Raw genomic sequence first — 22561 nt, 5'->3', positions numbered from 1 at the left:
CAATTAGTGGAGGTTGAAACTTTTATAGCTGTTGGAGTGGGGGAGGGGCCCAGCCTATATATAGGCTGTCTGTTCTGAGGAGTAGGGGCTGGGGAGAGACAGACAGCAAGAGGCTCCATCCAGAGCAGAGCAGAGCAGAGCAGAGCAGAGCAGAGCAGGGACACCCTGTGAAGAGCTCTGAGGCCTGAGGATAGGCCACTGGAGAGGCAAGCAGAGGAGGAAGGAAGCAAAAGGAAAAGCCTTCCCCTTTGGAGGTTTGCAGACTATTTGGAGGTTTGCAAGTCTGGAGGTGTAACTCAAGTGATAGTAAACAAGACATGACCATGCCAGCTGAAAAGGAGAAAGCGTGAAAGAGGGAGGAAAAACCAGAGAGAGTCAGAGTCAAATTCATGAGCAGGAAGTGAAGGAGAGAGAATGGAAGTGTGCATGAAAGGAACAAGAAGTGGGATAGGGGAAATAGAATAGTAGAAGTTATGGGGAGAAAGAAAAGGGAAGAAGATGGTAGAGGAGGGAATGTGGGAAAAGGGAAGATAGGAAGGAGAAAAAAAGGAAACAATAAGAAAACAGCACTGAGGTCCAGCGTCCAAGTACCAGCATAAGCATACACACAAAAAGAAAAAGGGGAAAAAAGCATGGAGGAATCATGGAAATCAAAAGTACTTCCTTACACCTACCCTCTTCACTGACCACTGGTCCATGTGGAATTCAGTATTCCTCAGCTCCTTTCATAACCTAGCTCCTGTCATTTCTCATTTAGGTTTAGTGTGCATCCTGTCATTTACCAGGTACTCATCTTTGTCCTCTTGTGGCCCTCAGTGCTTCTCTTACCAGAATCCCATCTCATTCTGCACCCCAAATAGCCCTGACCTGGACTCCTCATCCACCAGGAGGCCCAAGCCCAGCTCTAGCTGCAAATCTCAAGTCTTCTCTTCAGGCTCAGCCTCCTGATCCCAGTGCACACATAGCAAAGGCCTAACTCCTCCATTACACACTTGTCACCAAAGGCAGCATCAGCCTCAGCAACTGCCTCTGTGTGCAGATCTAATGTCCCTGGCTGAATCAACACTAATAGCCCAGGGGTGGAGGATCACATCCAATCTTACCCAACTTCTGCTCATGTACAGATGCACTCATCCCAGGCAGGGTCCATCCAATATCTTCATGCTTTCTTAGGCTTCTTGCTCCTTCACAGATTTCTCCACCTCTAGCTGAGAGGAAGGAAAAGTATTTTAATTCATACATTTATGTGATTCAAATTTGGTGGGGGGGGAGGATTGGGAATGAGGGTGGGGGGAGGATGGAAGGGATGGGTAGGGGAAACAAAGGAGGAGGCTACAATGCTTGATAAGAAATGTACTCATCTTGCCCATGTAATTGTAAACCCTCTGTACAGTATTTTCCCAATAAAAATTTTAAAAATAAATAAATAAAAAGAAAAAAATGAGCTCTGGATGTTCAGAATTCTGCTCACCAGCACTCTGATACCCTAAGAACAAAAACAGGGCTCTGCTATTCTTCCATGAGGCTTAGAGCCTTCTCATGGGAACTGAAGGGGAGAGGAAGAACAATGCCCAAATTCTGGGTGTTAGCTGGGGGACTCTGGGAACTCACAGAATCTCTACCCAGATATGACATCACTCAGTGTTCAAACCCTTCAATTTTGCACCTACTTCTCAACCTGTGCATTTGGCATAGCAGCCTACCACACCTGTCCTTCCCCCAACCATTTTCAAGGTGTTCCTCACACACCTGTCCCTCAGATAACTACACATCAGAGGAGCCATCCTGTGCTACACCAGTTTAACAAGATCAAAAGCATTGCTGATGGTGGTTGATCATGCCTGTAATCCTAACTCTTCCAGAAGCTAACACCCCGAAGATCACAGTTAAAGCCAACCTGGGCAGACTTCATCTTCAATTAACTAGAAAAATCCTGGCTTGGAGGTGTGACTCAAGTGGTACAGCACCGGTTATGAACATTCAAACTCAAAGAGAAGATCTAGAGAGGCAGGAAAGAAAAAGACAGATTTATGAGGACAGAGGAAGGGAGAAGGGAAGAGAAGAAGAAGAGAAGAAGAAAGAGAATAGGAAAAGAGGAAGAAGAGGAAGAGATGAATAGTCTGGAGGGAAGTTACCTGGAAAAGGGGAGAGAGGAAATGGGGAGAAAGAAGAGAGAGAAAAGGAGACACAGAGAAAATCACCCAGTTCAAGTGCCAGTACCAGCACACACTCACAAATACATACCCACAACAAAAAGAAAGGAACGGAAAGGACTGAGAAAATAATGAAAATAACACTATTTCCCTTCCCATCCACCCTCTTCACTGGAGACTGGTCCATGTGGAATTCAGGAGTCCTTAGCTTCATCTTCTCAGCTGTCTTTCAGCATCAGTGTCAACCTTGCCTATCAGGAAGGTGCCCATCCTTTGCCCTCTTTTGTTCTGCATTGCTTCTTCTCAATGGAATACATTCTCAACCTGTTAGCTGTGCTCTATTCCCCAAATAATCCTGAACTGGATCATTGATCCAACAGAAGTCACAGCCCACCTTCTGCTGCAAATCTCATCAGCTGCTTTGCAGGCTCAGCCTCCTGACCCTTGTGCACACATAGCAAAATCAGGTGTGCCGAAATCCTCCCTATTACATGCTTGTCAGCTGAGGCAGCATCAGACAAAATCACTTGCTATGTGGAAATCTAATGCCGCTGGAGAAGCGAACACAAATAACCCAGTGATGGATCATATCCAAACATACTGAATTTCTGCTCATGTCCCAATACAGTCATATCAAGCAGGGCCTATCCATAGGCAAAGTCCATCCAGGCCCCGTCCATCCACAGGCACCAATATATCTCCATGCTCTCTCATGTATCTTGCTGCTCCTTCCTAGGATTCTCCACCTGGTGCTGAAAGGAAGGGTAATGTTTTAATTCATAAAGTTTGTGGATCTAAAACTGGGCTCTGGATGTTCAGAAGGTTCTAATACTTTAGACTCAGGTCTCCCAGTAATCTTTCTTCCCTAGGGGAACAAAATGTACTTGCTATTTCTCATGAGGCCTAGAGACTTCAACAGAGAAAAGCCAAGAGAAAGGAAGCACTGTGCTGAAGCATGGTGCCCTGGAGAAGGGGTGACACCTGGGGGCCTCTGAGGGGACTCCCAGAATCTCTATCAAGATATCCCAATTCTCAGTGCAGACACTCTTGAACAGTATACATGCCTTGCCTCTCTATTGATTGTACACACTATCCCACAGCCCCCTTCAACATCCATTTGTAACTTGTCCCTCACACAGCTGTCCCCCAGACAAGTACACAAATCCCTTTTTCCACATTAGAAAAGCCAACCTGTGTCTCACCAGATGAACAAGGTCAAAAGTACTGCCATATATGTATGGTTCTAGACGGAAATCCTAACTATTCCAGAACTTCACACCCAGAACAGAGTACTTAAAGCCAGCAAAAACACAGCATAGAAATGTAGGCTTGGCATCTAATCTTTAATAATGGAGCTAAAAAGATAGAATTGAAGAAAGACATCCTCTTCAGTAAATGGTGCTGGCAAAATTGGTTAACTACTTGTAGAAAACTAAAGCTAGATCCTTATATATCATGCTGCACAGAATCAACTCCAAATGCACCAAAGACCTCAGAGTCAAAGCAGACACTCTGAAAACATTACAGGATAGAATAGGAGAAACCGTAGGTCTCCTTGGCACGGGTCCAAATTTTTTTAATAGAGACCCAGAAACTCAACAAATCAAAGAAAGGTTGGACAAATGGGAGTGCATGAAATTGCAGAGCTTCTGCATGGCAACGGACATAGCTAGCAAGATCAATAGAAAGCCCACGGATTGGGAGAAGGTCTTCATACAACGGACAAGGGTCACATAACTAAAATATACCTGGAACTCAAAAAATTAAATCCCCCAACAACAAATCTTCAAAGAAACAACTGCCCAACAATTAAGTCGGCTAATGACTTAAAGAGAAACTTCTCTGAAGAGGAAAGAAGTATGGCCAATAGACACATGACCAATAGACACATGACCAATAGACACACCTCCCTAGCCATAAATGAAATGCAAATCAAAACAACATTGAGATACCACCTCACCACAGTTAGGATGGCTAAAATCAAGAACTCTAATAACAACAGATGCTGGAGTGGAACTTTACTGCATTGTTTTTGGGAGTGTAAACTTGTCCAACCACTTTGGAGAGTAGTATGGAGGTTCCTCAAAAGACTCCACATAGACCTCTCCTATAACCCAGCATTCCCACTTTTGGGCATTTACCCAAATGCTCACAAACAATACCACACTAAAGCTACTAGCGAAACTATGTTTACTGTAGCATTATTTACCATAGCTAAGATATGGAACCAACCCAGATGCCCCTCAGCAGATGAATGAATCAAGAAAATGTGGTATATATACACAATGGAATTCTATGCCTCCATCAGAAAGAATGACATTGCCCCATTTGTTAGGATATGGTAAGACTTGGAAAAGATTATATTAAGTGAAGTAAGCCAGGCCCAAAGAAACATAGGTCCCATGGTTTCCTTTATTTGCAATAACTAGTATATATCTGAGTCAAGCAGAAACAGTCAGATAAGTTGATGTAATGGGGAAATGAACCCTAAGGTATGTATTCAAATGTTTTTTTTTTCTTTCATGGGATTGTTTCTAAAACATAAGATTATTTCTTTGTTGCTTTGTATGTCCCTCCCCAACAGTATAATCCCTGCTTTCACTGTATTTGATGTTGGTATAATTTGTGGAGGGGAAGGGAAAAAACAAATCTTTTAAATAGGGAATACAGGTGGACTTATTGCAACAATGCGATGTACAAGTCGTTATGTTGAAAACAAACTTTACAATTTTGGCAGAGTAGGGGTGAGGGGAGAGGAGGATTGGAGGAGGGAGGATTGACTGGGGGGGGCGGGGGAAGGATGGGAAGGGATGTGAGGTGAGACAAAGGAGGAGACTACAATGCTTGATAAGAAATGTACTCATTATCTTGCCCATGTAATTTTAACCCCTCTGTACGGTATTTTCACACACAAAAAAAGAAATGCAGGCTTGGAGGTTGGAATCAAGTGGTAGAGCACCTGTGATGTACATGCAAACTGAAAGAGAAAGAGAGGAGAGATAGAGACAGAGACAGAGGCAGAGAGACAGATTCATTCAAATATCTGCTCATGTGTAGACAGTCATCCCAGGCCTGGTCCATCCACAGATATCACTATATATCCATGCTTTTTCAGGTCTCTTGTTTTTTAACATGTTTATTCACCTCTACCTGAAAGGAAAGAAAATTAGCTTAATTCATACACTTTTCCAGTGTAACCAGGGACTCTGTTTGCTCAGAATGTTCTCAAATTTGAAACTCAGCTCCCTCAGCACTCTGATTCCCATTAGAGAAATTTGGACTCCCAGGGCAGTTGCAATTGTAAGTAACCTGTGTAGGAAATCGGGTCTTTAAAATTTACTATTTTTTTTTTACTGTGAGTAAATAAGTCTGAAATAAGGGACTTTTGGATGATGGCATAATGTTAGAATGGTGATTAGGTGTAGACAGAACACACAAGAAACTGCATTAAAATGGAAGAAAGTTGGGGCAGAAACTACCCTCATGGTCCATGGAGACAGTTCTCTCTATTTTCCCAATGAAGATGTGCCCCTGAGTTTCGACACAGCCAGAGTAAATAGTGTTCTCAGGAGTTTTACACAGTCACCTAGAGACTGCCAAAGGAGAAACGAGTCCAGGATGCCACCTTCCCCTAAGATCCCCCTGAAGCCCAAGGGCCTCACTTTAAACCTAAGTAAACAAACTAGGTAAGTAAGTAGGAAAATATGCAACATATCTGGAAGGTGAGATGATGACCTACTGCAGCATTTGGGACACAAACACCTTAGTGTTCAGAAACAAATGGGAAAAGTTGTTTAATAAAGTGACATTACTTGAAAGTAAGGGATTGAGGTGTATTCACCAAGCTCAGAAGGTACAGACAGCTTGAGGCCACATTTCAGCCTACTTTTCAAAATTTAAAAGTCAGCTCCTTGTCAGCTGTCCTTTCACTAGAAAGAATGCTAGCTGGAGAACCCCCTAGCTATGCTAGGACTATGCCTGGCTATGCTGGATTGAGACCTTTGCTGAGGATACTGGGCACACAGCAGTGTGAACTTCCTGTATGACTCCCTCCCCTCCTGCAGCTCTTCAATTCCACACCTCTCTGATTTTCCACACCCTAGTGCTGTGGCAGAGTGCTGCACATCTTTCTCTGGAACAGCTTTGTTCTTAAGCTGTGGACATTAGTTTTTGGGCTTCACACAGTACCAGAGTTTGTGAAAAATGGCGACTATCCTGTGAGCCACACTCTTCCAGCCCCATCACTTATTCCATCTGGAGGCTATGGATTCCCCGTGTGGCTGCCAAGAGGGAAGGGCATTTTCAACCAAGTGTCAACTCTCTAGTCTGCTCAGCCAGCTAAAAGAATCCTGGCCCCAGATTAAGCTAGTACTGGAGCTTTGTGGGGAGCAGAGTGGAAGGACAGGCAGACTAGGACCTTGGCCTCTCTTCAGAGGCAACTGTTTGTTATCATCTGGCAATTGAAATTCTGAGGGCAAACTGAAGGTGTTAAGTTGTGCAGTGAAGCTGACTCCCCTTCATTGAGAGAGGGCTAGTGCAAAGTTCCTGAGGAGTTGTACACAGTGGAATAGCTAAAGTCATCATTTTCCACTCCACACTTCTGGCACTCTCTTTTTAGTTTTCTTGGATGACCAGATAGGTACTCATGGCTTCATTGAATGCCCTGTCCTGGATTGCCTTTTCAATGTCAGCTATATTGTACCCCATGTCACACAGAACTGTGACACTAATGGAGTCCAGCTTGCTGGGCAGTGGCTCATCAGGAAGCAGGCCAAACCCCACATCTACAGCCAGCCATGGGTTTCTTAGTGACATCCACAGTCAGCAGTTTGGAAAGTACATTGTGTCTCTTCGCAGATAGATAAAAGGGAGCTGTGTACATGGCCTCAAGGATGTGTAGCCATGTCTGCCATCTTCCTCCCTTCAAATGGGAACTTTCCTGTTGTCCTCACATACAGAAGCATACCTGGGATCTAAATGTCCTGTTTATAGACATCATAAATTTTGTAAAGGAACATTTCACGAGGTCTGAATACCAAGGCTCCACAAAACCACTTTAGCAACTGCCCCAGCAACACCGTGATGCTCAGCCCCAAATCACTGACTTTGGCATTGCATTTGCCATCCAACAGGATGTTCCTGGGCTTCAGGTATCTGTGTGTGATTTCGTTCTTGTGAAAGTATTGCATAGCACTCACCATCTGCTTGAACAGCCTCCTGGCTTCATAATTGACTAGGTGGTGGCAGGAGGATTTGCCAGTCAACCCTATCCTGTACTGGCTGTTGTTACTACATTTTGTCACAACTCACTTTCAAGGCCTTTTGAGTCAGGGTGGGTGGAGTTCCTGCCTCTTGTCTCTTGAAAGGTTATTCATTTGCTTTGAAATTAAAATGTCATCAATTTGAAATTATTTACATTGTTTCAAAACCAAACAAATTGATGTTTGTATGTTTTTTGGTCATGTGCGGGCTGGAACTCAGGGCCTGGGCACTATTCCTGAGCTCTAATGCTCAACCACTTTGAGCCACAATGCCACTTACAGTTTCCTGGTGGTTAACTGAAGATAAGTGTCTCATGGGCTTTCTACTCATGGTGGCTTTGAACCTAGAACCTCAGATCTCTGTCCCCCAAGGAACTAGGATTACAGGTGTGAGCCACCAGTACCTGGCACAAATAGGATTTTAAAAAGATGCCAAGTTTAACCTTAGGATAAGACCATGAGGTCCGAAGGGCTGAGACCTTACCATAACTGTTGCTGAGTAGTTCAAGTTCTTGTCTGCCATTGCTCTGTAAAGGACTCTCTGTTTATCTGAGTTTGCCCATAGCAATGTTTTTATTTTGTATTTTATTTCATTTTTAAAAGGTTTCAGTGACATTATTTTCCAAATATGTTTATGGAACAGCCACCATTGTCAATTGCCGGAAGTGGAAAAGTTCCCAAGGTGTTATTTTTAATAAGTCATTACTAACTATTATGATGCAGGATGGAACTCTTAATGGCTCTTGAAGGAAGATAGAATCTTTCCTAATTAGGTTTTTATATTCTATAAGTAATTGTACAGGACTCAGAATGTGCGTTAGTGGTAGAGTGCTCACCTAGCATGCACAAAGCTCTGCTTTTGCTTCCTCAGTTCCACATACATAGAAAAGCCAGAAATGGAGCTGTGGCTCAAGTGCTAGAGTGCCTCAAGCAAAAGAAGCTCAGAGACAGTGCCAAGGCCAAGTTCAAGACCCAGGACTGGCAAAAAAAAAAAAGAGAGAGACAGGGGTAAATGATCTGAATAGAAATTTCCAAAAAGAAGAAATGCAAATAGGCAAAAATATATGAAAAAATGTCCAGTGTCTATAGCCATGCTGGAAAACTTTTTAAAAATCAAAATGATAGAAAGATAACACATGCTGGCCAGGATGAAGAGAGAACTCCTGTCAGACAGATTGTAAATTGATACAAGCATTATGGCAAACAGTTTGAAGGTCTCTAAATAAATACATGAACTCAAGTACAATTATAATATGTCTATTTCTAGATTATTTATAGCAGCTCAGGTATAGATTCAGTCTAAATGTCTATCAATGGAGAAATTGGTAATGGTCTCTCTCTTTCACACACATATATACATGCACACACACATACATACTCACACACACATACACACACACATACACACACACACACACACACACACACACACAAAGGAGAATTTTCCAAGCATAACAGTGATTGGAAAGCTATCATTTCGTGACAAATGGAAGCAAAGATTAAGTAAAGTTATCGAGACAAATGGCCCAGGATCGCTCAGATATGTAGAGAATAATGTTGACCATGGACTAGTGCTGGCCAGAGGTTGGGAAGGAGGGATGAAAAGGGGGAAGGTGAGGTTTGTTTGATCAGTGTGTGTCATGTCCTGTGTACGATTACTACTTGCTTATAAAAAGCATCAATATTAAGATAGTCATCTTCTATTTCCAGAAGAGAACCATTTCTCTCTGCCTAGATGACACCACTGCAGCCTAGGCCCCTGCCCCTGTCCCTAGCTGGTCTTCCCATTCCCCCTTCCCTGTCCCTCCCAAAATCATCCTTGTAAACACAACCCACAGCATACTATTCTCTGTCTGTTTATGAGTGTGGGTGGGTGCAAGCACAGGCCAATACGTGGGCTTGAAGTCCATGTTCAAGGTGAGTGTTCTACTCCTTAAGCCACAGCTCCACTTCCAAGTTTTCTGGGGTCATGCACTTTCCTACACAGGATAGATTTTAATAATGACCTGGCAGCAGCCAGCCATAGAATACTTTTTTTTATCTGCATGCATGTTGTTTTTACTATAGCACCATTCACAATAATATAGGGTATCATTCAAGTGTCAATCACTGGACCAATGAAAAGACAGTACATACATATTGTAGTACATTATTCAGCCTAAAAAAATAAACAATAAATTTTCCTGGCTCTGGTGGCTGCTGCCTGTCATCCTAACTATACATGAGATAGGAGGATTGAAGTCAAAGCCAGCCCAGGCAGGAAAGTCCATGAGACTCTTACTTCAAATATCCATCAGAAAACCAGGAATGGAGCCTCAAAGAGGTAAAGTGTTAGCCTTGAGCTAAATGCTCAGGGACCACTTACTGGCCCTAATTCAAGCACCAAAAAGGAACCAGAAAAAAGAAACCAACACTCAGACACTATGGATGGAACTGGAGGACACTCAGTTTCATGAAGTAATACAGGCAGAGGAACACCAATATCAAACATACCCTTTCATATAGGAAGAAATGTGGCTTTAGAATAGACAGGAGAACTACAGGACATTGTTGAAGCATGATGGGTCACCCCTCTGCCCACAGCCTCGTTTGGTGAAGGAGGCTTCTCTGATCCTGTCTCTCTCCACTGAGCCCAGGCTTCCTTGCTGCAGCCACACTGGCATTTGTACTGTACCAGCTGGGGGCCACTGCTATTCCAACTGCCTGGAATGCTTTTCCCAACACCCAGCTGCTCAATCCCCTATCCTTCCCCAAAACCCCCTTGCCAAACAGGTCTCCTCTGATACTTAAAAATAAAACCTTGTGCACATGTGTACACAACACACATCTGCAAACACACAAAAACATAGAGTATTTCGAACACTCATCCTGAATTTTTCTGCCTTAATCTTCATTTTCATATATACTATGTGGTATTTTTGTAAAGTTTGGGTATTCTCATTCTCCATGCTTGAGTGTAAACTCACAAAGAGAGGTATTTTTATGCTGTTCCCAGCATTCTGTCAGTCTTCAGCATGATGTGACTGATCCTGTGGGCACTCAGTAAATGTCCATTGAATGAAAGCCTACCTATTCCCTCACACACTTATTCAACAAGTATACTGCCATACATGGTCAAAGCTCTTTCCCACTGTTTTCCCATGACTCCTCTCCAGAGCCCCTGTCACCCTTGCCTCGTGGTCTCCCCACCTGTGTTTCCAAGCCCTTTGCCTGAAGTTTCTGCCCCTCAATCTTACATATGGAGATGGTGTACACACACCAAATAACCTGTTCCTCCTCTGGGAAGCCTTTCCATACCACCTCAACTCCTCACTCGAGTTCTTCCAAGTCTCTCTGCAAGCCATGAACCCGTCCTAGATAATGGTCTGTGTGACATTGTAGCTAACCTGTGGAATCCTCATCCTTAGGCCAACTTTTCGTCTTCTCTCCAAGTGCTGAGCCAAATGCACTCCATCTGTTCCACAAAGGTTTAGGAGTGTTCTAGCATGCACATGCATTATACTGTCAATTGAAAAGTCAAAGTAAGACCTGAGTTTTAGAGAGTGAGCTCATCTGGCCCCTTAAGACAAGACTGGCATGAAATCATAAAATGACTTGCCTCCTGCTTGGCACAAGGCCCTGGCCACAGCCTCAAGGGTCCACAATGCCCCTCTCCCACATCTCCTTAATGCAACCCAATACTGAAATCCTACCCAGTGCAGCAGTGATTAGGCACCCTCTCTACTGCTCTGGGACTACTAGAAACTAGCCTCAAGACAAACCCACTGACATGAACTGAAGTCTACTCCCTCATTTCAGGACGCCTGAGACAAAGAAAAAGAACTTAGAAACCATGGAAATTCACAGTTCTTCCCTCCCGACCCACCCACTTCACTGAACAATGATCCATGTGGAATTCAGGTGTCCCTAGTTTCCTCCTCTCAGCTCTCCTTCAGCATTAGGGTCAGCCCTGTCTATCAGCAAGGTGCCCATTTCTTGTATACTTTTGGCTCTCAGTGCTTCTGTCACAAAAATCCTATCTTATTCTCTGGGAAGAGCTCTGTTTCCTAAATAACCCAGAGGTATACCCTGTTTCACTGGGAGCCTCAGTCTTCTCCTGCTGCAAATCTCATCAGTCTGCCCTACATGCTCAGCCTCTTGACTCCAGTGAACATACAGCAGAGGTCCAATGTGTCCAATTCCTCCTCATCACACACCTGTCACCCAAAGGTAGAATCACCCTCAGTACTTCCTCTGTGTAGAAATCTAATGCCCTGCTGAACAAATATCCCAGTGGTGGAGGTTCATATCTAATCTTACTGAAGTTCTGCTCATGTCTGCATGTACTCATCTCCATCCACATGCTCCTATATTTTCATTCTTTCTTAGGTCTCTTGCTCATTCAAAGGTTTCTCCACCTCTAGTTGATAGGAAGGAAAAGTATTATATTTCCTACATTTTTTGGTTCAAAAATGGGCTCTGGAGGTTTATAGTGTGGCAATATTTGAAACAGCTTCCTCCACACTATGTGCCCTAGGACAATAATCAGGCCCTACTCTTCTTCCATAAGACCTAGAGGCTTCCCCTGAGAACTGCCAGGGAAAAGGAAACACCAAGCCCAAAGCCTGGTGCTCTGGGGAAGGGGGGTGTCAACTGGAAGCATCTTTGTGGACTCAAAGGGTCTCTCCTAAGAATCTGACATGTCTCAGTGCTGAAACCCTTGTATTATGGAAATGTAATTCTCTGTCCATTTTCCACAGCAGCCCAACCCAACACCCTTTCCTTCCCCCAAACATTTCTAAGTTGTCCCTCATACAAGTATACAAATTCCTTTTGTAATTACAGAGAAACCAACCTGTGCTGTACCGTCACAAATTCTAGGTGCTGGAGGCTCACCTGTATAATCCTAACTACTGCACACGCTGACACTGAGAAGACTGTAGATAAAGCCAGCTTGAGCAGACTCCATGTCCAACTCAGTAGAAAATCAGGACTAGAAGAGTGACTCCACTGGTAGAACATCAGCCAGAAACACATTCACACTCAAGAGAGAGAAAGGGAAAGAGGGGGAGAAGGAAAATGGACAGAGAGAAAAACAGAGGGACATGCATACATACCTAAAGACAGAGAGACAAAGAGACAAATTCAGGAGAAAGGATTGAGTGAAAAGAAATGGGATAGGGAGAAGAGAAAGATTAGAGGGAGGAGAAAAGGAGAGGGTGTAAAAAAGGAGAGATTAAAGACATTAGAGGGAGGAGGGCCCAAGGAAAAGCCACAGAGGGAAAAGGAGACTGAGAAAGAGAAAAAGAACAAAGTTCAAGCCAGCACACTCCCAAATGCATACACACAACAAACAAAAAGACAAGAAAAAGCATTGAGAAATCATGGAAATTAATAGTACTTCCTTCCCCACCCACCCTATTCACTGAACACTGTTCCATGAGTTCAGCATTCCTTACATTCCTCCTCAGGTCTCTTTCAGCATCAGTATCAACCCTGTCTTAAACCAGTTATGCATCCTTTGCCTATTTGGACCCTTATTGCTTCTCTCACAGGAAACCCATCTCATTCTTTGAGAATAGCATTGCTTCCCAAATACCCCTGAGCATTACCACTGATCTACCAGGAGCCCCAGCCCTCTTCTTACTGCTAATCTCATTAGTCTACTCTGCGGGTTCAGCCACCTGACCCAGTGTACACATAGAAAAGGCCAGGTTTGCCCAACTCCTCCCCATCACACACTTGGCACCCAAAGGCAATATCAATCCTCAGCACTGCCTCTGTGTGCAATTCTAATGCCCTGGGTGAACCAATACAAATATTCTAGTGTGAAGGCTCACATCTTACTGAATTTTGTTCTTGTGGGAAAGCAGTCATCCCAGGCCACCCAACCACGGGTGTGGTCCATATACAACCAAAGTCCATCCAGGCTATGTCCTTAAACAGATCCCAGTTTATCTCCATGATTCCTCAGGTCTCCTGTTCCTTGATCACCTCTAGCTGAAAAGAAGGGAATGTATTTTAATTCATACACTTTGTGATTCCAAAAATTGCCTCTTGATGTTCAGAATTTTCAAATATTTAAACTTGGCTCTGATAGCATTCTTTATTCCCCAAGGAGAAAAATTGGGCTCTGCTATTCTTCCATGAGGCCTAAAGTCTTTACTGGGAAACAGAAGCACCATGTACAAGCTGGGTGCTCTGGAGGGGGCCTCTCTGGGGACTCATAGAGTCTCCACTAAGAATCTGACACCTCTCAGTGTACTTGTACAGTGCACATGTCATCCTTCCCTGTCCATTTACACTAACCCATCACCCCTTCCTTCCACAAACAATTTTTTTAATTTAATTTAATTTTATTTGTGAACATACTGTACAGAGGAGTTACAATTACATGGGCAGGATAATGCGTACATTTCTTACCAAGCATTGCAGCCTCCTCCTTTGTTTACCCTTCACATCCCTTCCCAGCCTCCCCCCTAACCCCCAATCCCAATCCTTCTCCTTCCCCCCCTCCCCCCCCCCACACCGACGTTGTAAAGCTCGTTTTGGACATGACAACTTGTACTTCTCATTGTTGCAACAGGTTCCACAAACAATTGTAAGGTGACTCTTACACAGCTGTCCCTCACATAAATACACAAATCCCCTTTCAAAATAGAGAAACTAACCTTTGCCACACCAGATTAACAAAGCCAATTGCATTCCCTGATGCTGTAGGCTCTTGTCTGTAATCCTACCTATCTCCCAAGGTGACACCTTGAAGACTGCATTTACAGCAAGTCTGGGAAATCTCCATCTTCAAGGAAATAGAGAAATGCAAGCCTGAACTGTAACTCAAGCAGGAGAGAACCAGACATAGCCATGAAAACTGAGAAAGAAAAAAAGAGGAAGACAGAGTGGGAGAAAGGGAAAGAGGGAAAAAAGGGAGAAGTGCACAGAGAGAGGAGGAGTGAGGGAGGTGGATGGAGAGAGAGACAGATTCAAGGGCAGGAAGAGAGTGAGAGGGAATGGTAGAGGGTAGTAGTAGAACATCAAGAAGAGGAACAGGAGAAGTAGAATAGGAGTAGTTATGGGAGGAATGAAAACAAAGGAAGAAAAATGGTGGGCAGGGGCAGGGAGAAGGTGAGAAAAGTGGAGAGAGGACAGAGAAGGCAAAGGAAATAGAGCATAAGAAAAAAAGCACTGAGGTGTAGCAGCACACACTCACACATACCCACAACAAACAAAAGGAAAAAAAATAAAAGAATAGGAATTGAGAAATCTTACAAATCAACAGTTAATTCCTTCCCAACCACTGTCTTCACTGGGTGGAAAATGTCTAGTGTGCCCGACCAGCTAAAAGAATCTAGGCCCCAAATGTAGCTGGAACTGGAGCTCTGAAGGGTATAGAGTGGAAGGACAGGCAGACTGGCACTTCGGGCTCTCAAGAGGTAACTGAAATTTTGAGGACAAGCTGGAGGTGTTATATCCTGAAGAAAAGGTGGCTCTTTTTCGTGGAGAGGGCTGGTGGGATTGTCATCAGGAGGTGTGCATGGTGGACTAGCCAAAGGCATGGTTTTTTATTCCACACTTCTGGTATTCTCCTTCAAGTTTTCTTGGATGAGCAGGTAGGTGCCCATGGCTTCATTGAATGCTCTGTCCTGGAATGTCCTTTCAATACCAGCTAGGGTGTACCCCATGTTGCCCATGACTGTGACAATAATGGGGTCCAGCTTGCTGGAAAGTGGCTCATCAGGAAGCAGGCCAAAACCCACACCTAGAGTCAGCCATCAGTGCTCCATTATCTCCTCAATAGCAGGCCTCAGATTGAAGCCCACAGTCAGCAGTTTAGGAAGGAGATCATGTCCCATTGCAGTTGGTAAAGGGGACCGGTGTACCTGGCCTCTAGGATTTGTTTCCGTATCTGAATCATTTTATTCCCCTCAAATGGGAACTTTCCCATTGTCATCATATACAAAAGCACGCCTAAGTTCCCAAATGTCCACCTTGTACCCATTGAACATGTTCTGTAGGAACATTTCAGGAATAGCAAGGCTCCACAAACCCCCCTTTAGCAACTTCCCTGTCACCCTGATGCTAATGCCAAAATCACTGACCTTGACATTGCAATTGGTATCCAACAGGACGTTGTCGGCCTTCAGGTCCATTGTGCAATTCTGTTCTCATGAATGTAGTGAACATCACTCGTGATCTGCTTGAACAATCTCTTGGCTTCATACTCTAATAGGTGACTGCAAGGGGATTTATTGCCCCACCCCAAGAGATAGCCCCGAGTGTCCAGCTCAGTGACAAGGTACACATAGTCTTCATCCTCCATCACCTGGAACAATAGTATGATGTGTGGGTGATATACACTCTTCAAAATGGCTACTTCATTTTCTATCTCATGGCTTTTTAGATCGTTCTTTGGGAGAACTTTGACTGCCACTGTGGTGTCTGTGAGGCAGTGATGGGCCAGCTTCACATAGCCACAGCTGCCATAACCGATGATCTCTTTCAAGTTGTACTGTCCAATGACAGTGATCTCCTCCTCCTTTGGGGAGGAACTAAAGTTGTACATTAACATCTTGCCCCTGGGATGGCAAGTGATCAAGCTTAAGAATTTACCTAAGATGATCTCAATGAAGTTGACAACTAATAAATCTTAAGAAATGGAAGGTAAACTACTAACAAAGTAAACACAACCCCCAGATGAGTAAATGAATTCCCCAAACCCAAACAACACAACCACCACCCCCCCCCACACCCAATGAAAGTAACCAAGTAGCTCTGAGTTAGCGGGTCACCAAGTAAAAGCTCCCAGTGCTGTAACTGAAAAAGCTGGAGAGAAGCTGCCTCATATGTACCCTGCTGGGCACGCCTCACAATGCCCTGTGATGTCAGGGGGAAATGGACCAATCACAAGTCAGGCCATTGACATCAGTGAGGAAGTGAACCAATCAGAGCCCAGTGCACACCCTCTGGCAGTTAGGTACTTGGGCCAGGAAGTCTGTTGCCAACAACACTGGGCACATGGGAGGATGCTCTTACTGCTACCATGACAGCCATGTGGGAACCATGAGGACATTGGCCAGTGGCCTTCATCTTCGGGGTTGGGCATCCTAGGAAGACCCCTGTGAGGACATCACCCAGTGGGGTATTGATGAACCCCAGAGAGTGAGACAATCCATGGAGGCACAGTGAGAAGTGAACAAAAGAAGTTTATTTACACTATTTACACCAGAAAGGTGTCTTGAGACTACCTTGTCCTGGGTTAGATACCCAGAACCAAGAGCAGCCTCAACCACCAAACCTCCAATAGGCAGTCCTGACACTCCAACCTTTATTGGTTGGTCTGCAAACCACAAATTAGTCGGTCCACAAACCTACAAACCTCAGATCTCCAAAGCTCCAAAGCTCCAAACCTCCAAAGGGGAAGGCTTTTCCCTTTCTTCCCTTCTTCCCCCACATGCAGACCTCTCCACTGTCCACAGGCCTCTCTAGAGGATGGTACCAAATGGCCTCCAGAGGAGGCGCCGAATGACCTCCATAGGAGGTCCCAACAGGTCCCTCCAGGAGGCCCTGAGTAACCTCCGGAGGATGTTCCAAATGTCCCCTCAAGAAATCCCTGAAGGGCTGGGAAGGTGGCTCAGTGGTAGAGCGCTTGCCTTGCATACTTGAGACCCGGGTTCGATTCCGCAGCTCCATATAAGCAAAAAGAAGAAAAGCCGGGGGGCTGGGTAGGTCGCTCAGTGGTAGAGTGCTTGCCTTGCATGCATGAGGCCCTGGGTTCGATTCCTCAGCACCACATACACAAAAAGAAAAAAGCCGGAAGTGGCACTGTGGCTCAAGTGGTCGAGCACTAGGCTTGAGCTGAAGAGCTGAGGGACAGTGCCCAGGCCCAGAGTTCAGGCCCACAACAGGACTACAAAAAAAAAAAGTCCCTGAATAGCTCCTCGAGAAGCCCCAAAGGACCTCTCAAGGAGGTCCCAAGTGGCCACTCGAGAAGCCCCAAATGGCCTCTCAAGGCTTGCCCTGTCCTCCACAAGCCTGCCCTGCCCTACTGCAGCAGGCTTTCCCCTCCTGCCATCTCTCTCCCTCCACTCCCACTCCTCTCCTTCCTCCACACTCAGTTCCTGCCTCAGGACTCCTGGTCTTTCCCTTCTCTCCTCTCTTCAGGACACCTGGTCTCCTCTGGACTCCCCTCTCCACAGGAGTCCAGTTGTCCTCTGGACTCTTCCCTTCTCCCTCCCAATGTGTTTTCCCCCTAACGTCCTCCCTGGCCTTGGAGCATGCAGCCTATATACACCCAGATAGGCTGCAGCCCTGTCCCACTGTCAGGTTTCAAACTGACATTAATGCTCATCCCCCAAGCTGCCCAAGTCCAATTCCAATAGGCAGCTCACTATGTGCATGTCTCCAGGAGCATGCCCCTCCCCCTTTTGGTGGCATGCTCCGCCCCTTTCAGTGGCATGTCCCAGCCATGGCACACCCCTCCAGTGCCCCTTGGGGTGGTGACATCAGTCTCTCAATACCCTGCTCTATCCAGGGGCCGGGTCTGTGGAGTTGTGAGGCTTGAATCTTGATGCCGCTCCCCTTCCAGCAGGCTGGACCATGGGACAACACTATTGGGCCCCGCTGATTTTCGGGGCACCACGGGTTATTACAGAGACTATCCTTGTACAGAAATTATAACACTGTCCTTTTCACATAGCATGGTCTACATCTAATTGCAAGGGAGCCTGAGATATGGAGATTTTGTAACGATTCAACTCAAAAATGTCTTTCCACTTGAGAAGAGAGACCAGACATCCAAGATGAAGTCATAGTTTTGTCCACATCTGCCATTCTCATTTCTGATTCCAGTTTGAATTGGTTCCTGTGCTGCTTTGTACCTCTTTTTTACTGTTTTTGATTCGCTTAATCACTTTTTTCAATCTTTATTTATCCCTCACAGGTTAGAAATAAAGTATCTTGCTTTTATATATTTTAGTACCATTGTCTCAGATTTTAATATATCTATAATTGTTCTAATAAAAACCATACACAAAATATGTCTTATCTCAGAGGCAGACTCCTATTTTATGGACCATGGACCTGAAGTTTATTTCATTTGAGAGGTCTTTTATTCTTTATTTCATTTATTTAGTCATTTATTTTTGGCCATGGAGCTTGAACTCTGGACAGACCTGGGTGCTGTCCCTCAGTTCTTCAGCTAAAGCCTAACACTCTACCACTTGAGCCACAGTGCCACTTCTGGTTTTCTGGTGGTTTATTGGAGATAACAGTATCATGGTCTTTCCTAGCTGGGCAGGCTTTCAACTGCTATCCACACATCGAAGCCTCTTTAGCTAGGATTTTACGCATGAACCACCACTACCCAGCAACTTGAGAGTTCTTTTTAAGGGAAAATAATTAATGATTTGTCAGACATTGGTGGCTCCCACCTGTAATTCTAGCTACTCAGGAGGCTGAGACCTGAGGATCTTGGTTTGAATCCAGCCTGGGCAGAAAAGTCCATGAGACTCTTCTTGAAAACGACAAGATAACCTCAAGTGTCCCTATGCCTCAAAGTGGATGAGAGCTAGCCTTAAGCAAAAAAAAATCTCAGGTACAGCACCCAGCCCCTATGTTCCAGTCCCAGGACTGGCAACAACAGCAGCATTAAAAAGGAGCTGGGTGTAATAAAGCCTTATTCACAAACACAGAATGCAGAAGGTAGAGGCAGGAGGTTCAGAGATTGAGGCCATCTTGGCCTTTATAGTGAGTTACACTTCAACCTGGACTACATAGCAAGATTTAGTTCTAAAAAAAACCCTCTTCCCCCTAAAACATGCAGGAAGTTCACTTAAAGATGAATCTCAGAGAGCTGTTCCTCCATAACCCTATTTCATTTTGTCAAATATTGTCACCTACTACTTCATTCTTTCTTTTTCAAAAAGTCTCCATAAGTAGTTGCTGACAGTTATCATTGTTGGGTCATACATGAGGGTTATTTAGACATCCCAACATATACTTTTTCCCTATTCTTGATTCTTTGAATTCTCTCCCCCCTTCCTTTCCTCTGTTTACCCTTCCTTTTCTTTACTAGTTCCTCCTTTTCTCTTCATGTGCTTGTTGTAATAATTCCTCCCTTTTGTCTGTCCCTTCCTTCCTTCCTGAGATAGAATTGGGTGATATAGCGCAAACTATTCTGGAATTTATGTTCTCGCTGCCTCAGTGTTCTGACTGACAGAAATACAGGAGTACACTGGCATGACCGGAAAATTCCAAATGGTAGAGAATACTGGACCATTATCTTTTTTCCATAAAGTTCTCCCTAGATTCCCTAGACTCTTCACAGACATGAGGCTGTTTCATGTCTTATATGTCTCTTAGGCTCTTTTCTGAATTTCCTTTTTTGTTTCCTGTCCCATTCAGTGGCCCTTAGCCTTGGGGTGGTTCCAACCAATGCCAGGCATACCCAACCCTCCCTGGGACCAAGTATCTTGGGCACAGGCTCATTCAGGCAATAAATATGACAGAGCATAGATGAAGTGTACATAGTCCCTTCCTTTCAGGACCCATGAGCCTATTAGCTGAGCAGATCCCCTTAAGGGAACACACTCTGAAAGGAAGTTCCAGATCAAAACCATACCAATCTCGACAATCCCTTGCAATCTCACATTTTTCTGATATTGCCATGTCTAGTTATTTCTAGTGAATAGAACATGGCAGAAATGAGAGATATCATTGTTCAGATTGCAATATAAATAGCCGTTGCTCTCACAGTAGGATCTCTTTCTCTTGCTCTCTCTTGCTCTCTCCTTCTCTCTCTCCTTCTCCTATACTCTTTGCCCTGGGTGAAACAAATGCATGTGTGAGCTGTCTACGGAGAAGGCTCCATGACAAGGAGCTGCAGCTCCAGATGACAGCTGGAAGACATGAGTGGGATGCAGTCAAGCCTGGAAGTGACTCTGACTTAAGTCCAGGTTTTGAATCTATCTCTTTTGGTTTCTGAATAATAATCAGCTGGGCACAACTTCCCCAATGAGAAAATAATACCCAAAGGTGGCAGGTGGCCATTCCTACAGACTATGCAGAAACCATGTCCAGAATGGCAAAAAGTAGACTTTTTTCCAAGTCTTTGATGCCTTGGCAGACAGTCTCCTCCAGCGAAGTCTCTCATTCCTATCATGCAACAGAACCAGACTGCTGCATCTTTCCACTGCAGATGAGTGCCCTGCAGTGATTTAAACAATGGCCAGAAAGAGGATGAGACCACCTTGGTAAAATGCATCCAGCTGTAACAAGGATGTTACATTCTGAAGTCTCTTTACTGCACGTAGGACCAGATACTGTGGTTCCAAATAGCATGCCCTTTGGCTTTGTGAGACAGAAATCTTTACTTCCATCTAGAAAGATGGGCAAAGAAAAAGAAGGTCCTTGGCTAGGTTTCTCATGACAGAGCAGTTTGATACCAGATGAGGCCAAGAGTCACAGGTACTATATCTCTGCAGAAACCTATCCCCAAAGAAGAGTGATGGATGGAAGTCAGCTCAGAGAGAATGAGTGAGTTTCAAAGTAGTGCTGACTAGCATCTTGGGATGGCCCCTGGCTTCTGGCTTGATTAACCATCTCTGCTAAGTGTGTCTGAAGATGTATAAGCACAGGCTTTCTAAACCATAGAAATAAATGATACACACAAACAAAAACTCCCACAGAGCAGGATATAGGTCAAGCTTGTCCATTCCAAGTCAATTGACCTGATTCAACACTTCAAGTATTTCAGTGTTTATATAAAAGTGCCTATGTGCCAGGTGCTGGTAGCTCATGTCTGTAATCCTAGCTACTCAGTAGGCTGAGGATGGTGGTTTAAAGTCAGTCTGGATAGGAAAGGCTGTGACAGACTTTTCTCCAAAAATCACTCAGAAAGCTAGAAGTGTCATGGCTGCTCAAATGGTAGAGTGCTTGCCTTGAGCTGAAGAGCTGAGGGACAGCTCCCAGGCCCAGAGTTCAAGTACTATGACTGAGAAAAAAAAAGAAGTGCCTATGAATCAATTCTTACATATTGTTTTTCCCATATAGAAAATCTGTAAGAAGCCGGTGGTGGCTCACACCTATCCTAGCTACTCAGGAGGCTGAGATCTGAGGATCGAGTTTCAAAGCCAGCCCGGGAAGGAAAGTTCATGAAAGTCATCTCCAATAAACCACCAGAAAACCAGAAGTGGACCTGTAGCTCAAGTGGTAGAATGCTAGCCTTGAGCTGAAGAGCTGAGGGACAGTGCTCAGGCCCAGAGTTCAAGCCCCATAACCACCAGAAAAAAGAAAAGAAAAGAAAAGAAAATCTGTATGAACACATCAGTAATGTTTTTTGCATGCAAAAAATGATACCTGTTGTTGCAGAGAATAATTACACATGTTTGAAATCTCCAAATCTTGATTTTCTATTATGTAAGGATCATCCAAATCTATCTTCACCAGTTCATTTTATTCTTAAGAATCATCCTAAGAATTGTGTTTTATTTATTATTCAAACACACACACACACACACACACACACACACACACACACACACACACACACACACACACACACACACACACAAGACTGCAGCTTAAAATTACAAGTCAGGCATTTAAGTGTGGAATCTAGAATTGGAACCCAGCTCCAACCACACTCATGTTCACAACTCGATGAAGAGGAATGCAAGCAAGCAATTACTTGATGATGTTTTTGTTTAATTTTGCTGTACCACTTGAATAACAGCTCCACTTCTGGCCTTTTGGTGATCAATTGTCAATAATAGTCTTAAAGATCTTTCCTACCTGGGTTCACTTCCAACTGTGATCTTCAGATCTCAGCCTCTTGAGAAGCTCTGCTTTAGGTGCTTTGTTTCCCTGAAAGCCCAAATAAATTTATAGCTATAAAAGAGGATGGGGGCGGGGGAGGGAGGATGTATCTGATTTGTTAGCCAAGCTCCAAGAGCCAAGTATCACTTTTTTTCACCCATTTAGACTTAGAAAAATATGCATATCTAGATATGAACATTTTTACAGACATGACTAGAGAACATGATTTAAAGGTGGAACTATAGGGATAAAAGGGAGGGAGAATGATAGGGTATAAATAAGATTAAAATACATTGTGACTAGGTAAGAAAATGGTATAAGGAGACACATTTAAAGCTACTGAATGAGGTGGTA

General features: G+C 44.2%; 1 long non-coding RNA gene across 1 annotated transcript in view; it reads right to left on the bottom strand.

Moving 5' to 3' along the window:
• Positions 1-12747, bottom strand: part of LOC138825628 (uncharacterized) — a 28486-nt gene extending 15739 nt beyond the window's left edge. Inside the window, exons 1-2 of the long non-coding RNA XR_011371440.1 lie at positions 12290-12747; positions 1104-1208 (exon numbers count right to left, since the gene is read on the bottom strand). This is a non-coding gene — a long non-coding RNA (uncharacterized lncRNA). The remainder of the gene's footprint in view (positions 1-1103; positions 1209-12289) is intronic.
• Between the last annotated feature and the right edge of the window lie 9814 nt (positions 12748-22561).

The sequence above is a fragment of the Dipodomys merriami genome, unplaced genomic scaffold, assembly GCF_024711535.1.
Source record: "Dipodomys merriami isolate MVZ:Mamm:240054 unplaced genomic scaffold, mDipMer1.0.p SCAF_1387, whole genome shotgun sequence".
In the NCBI taxonomy this organism is placed as follows: Eukaryota; Metazoa; Chordata; class Mammalia; order Rodentia; family Heteromyidae; genus Dipodomys; species Dipodomys merriami.
This window is presented reverse-complemented; position numbering and strand designations above follow the sequence as displayed.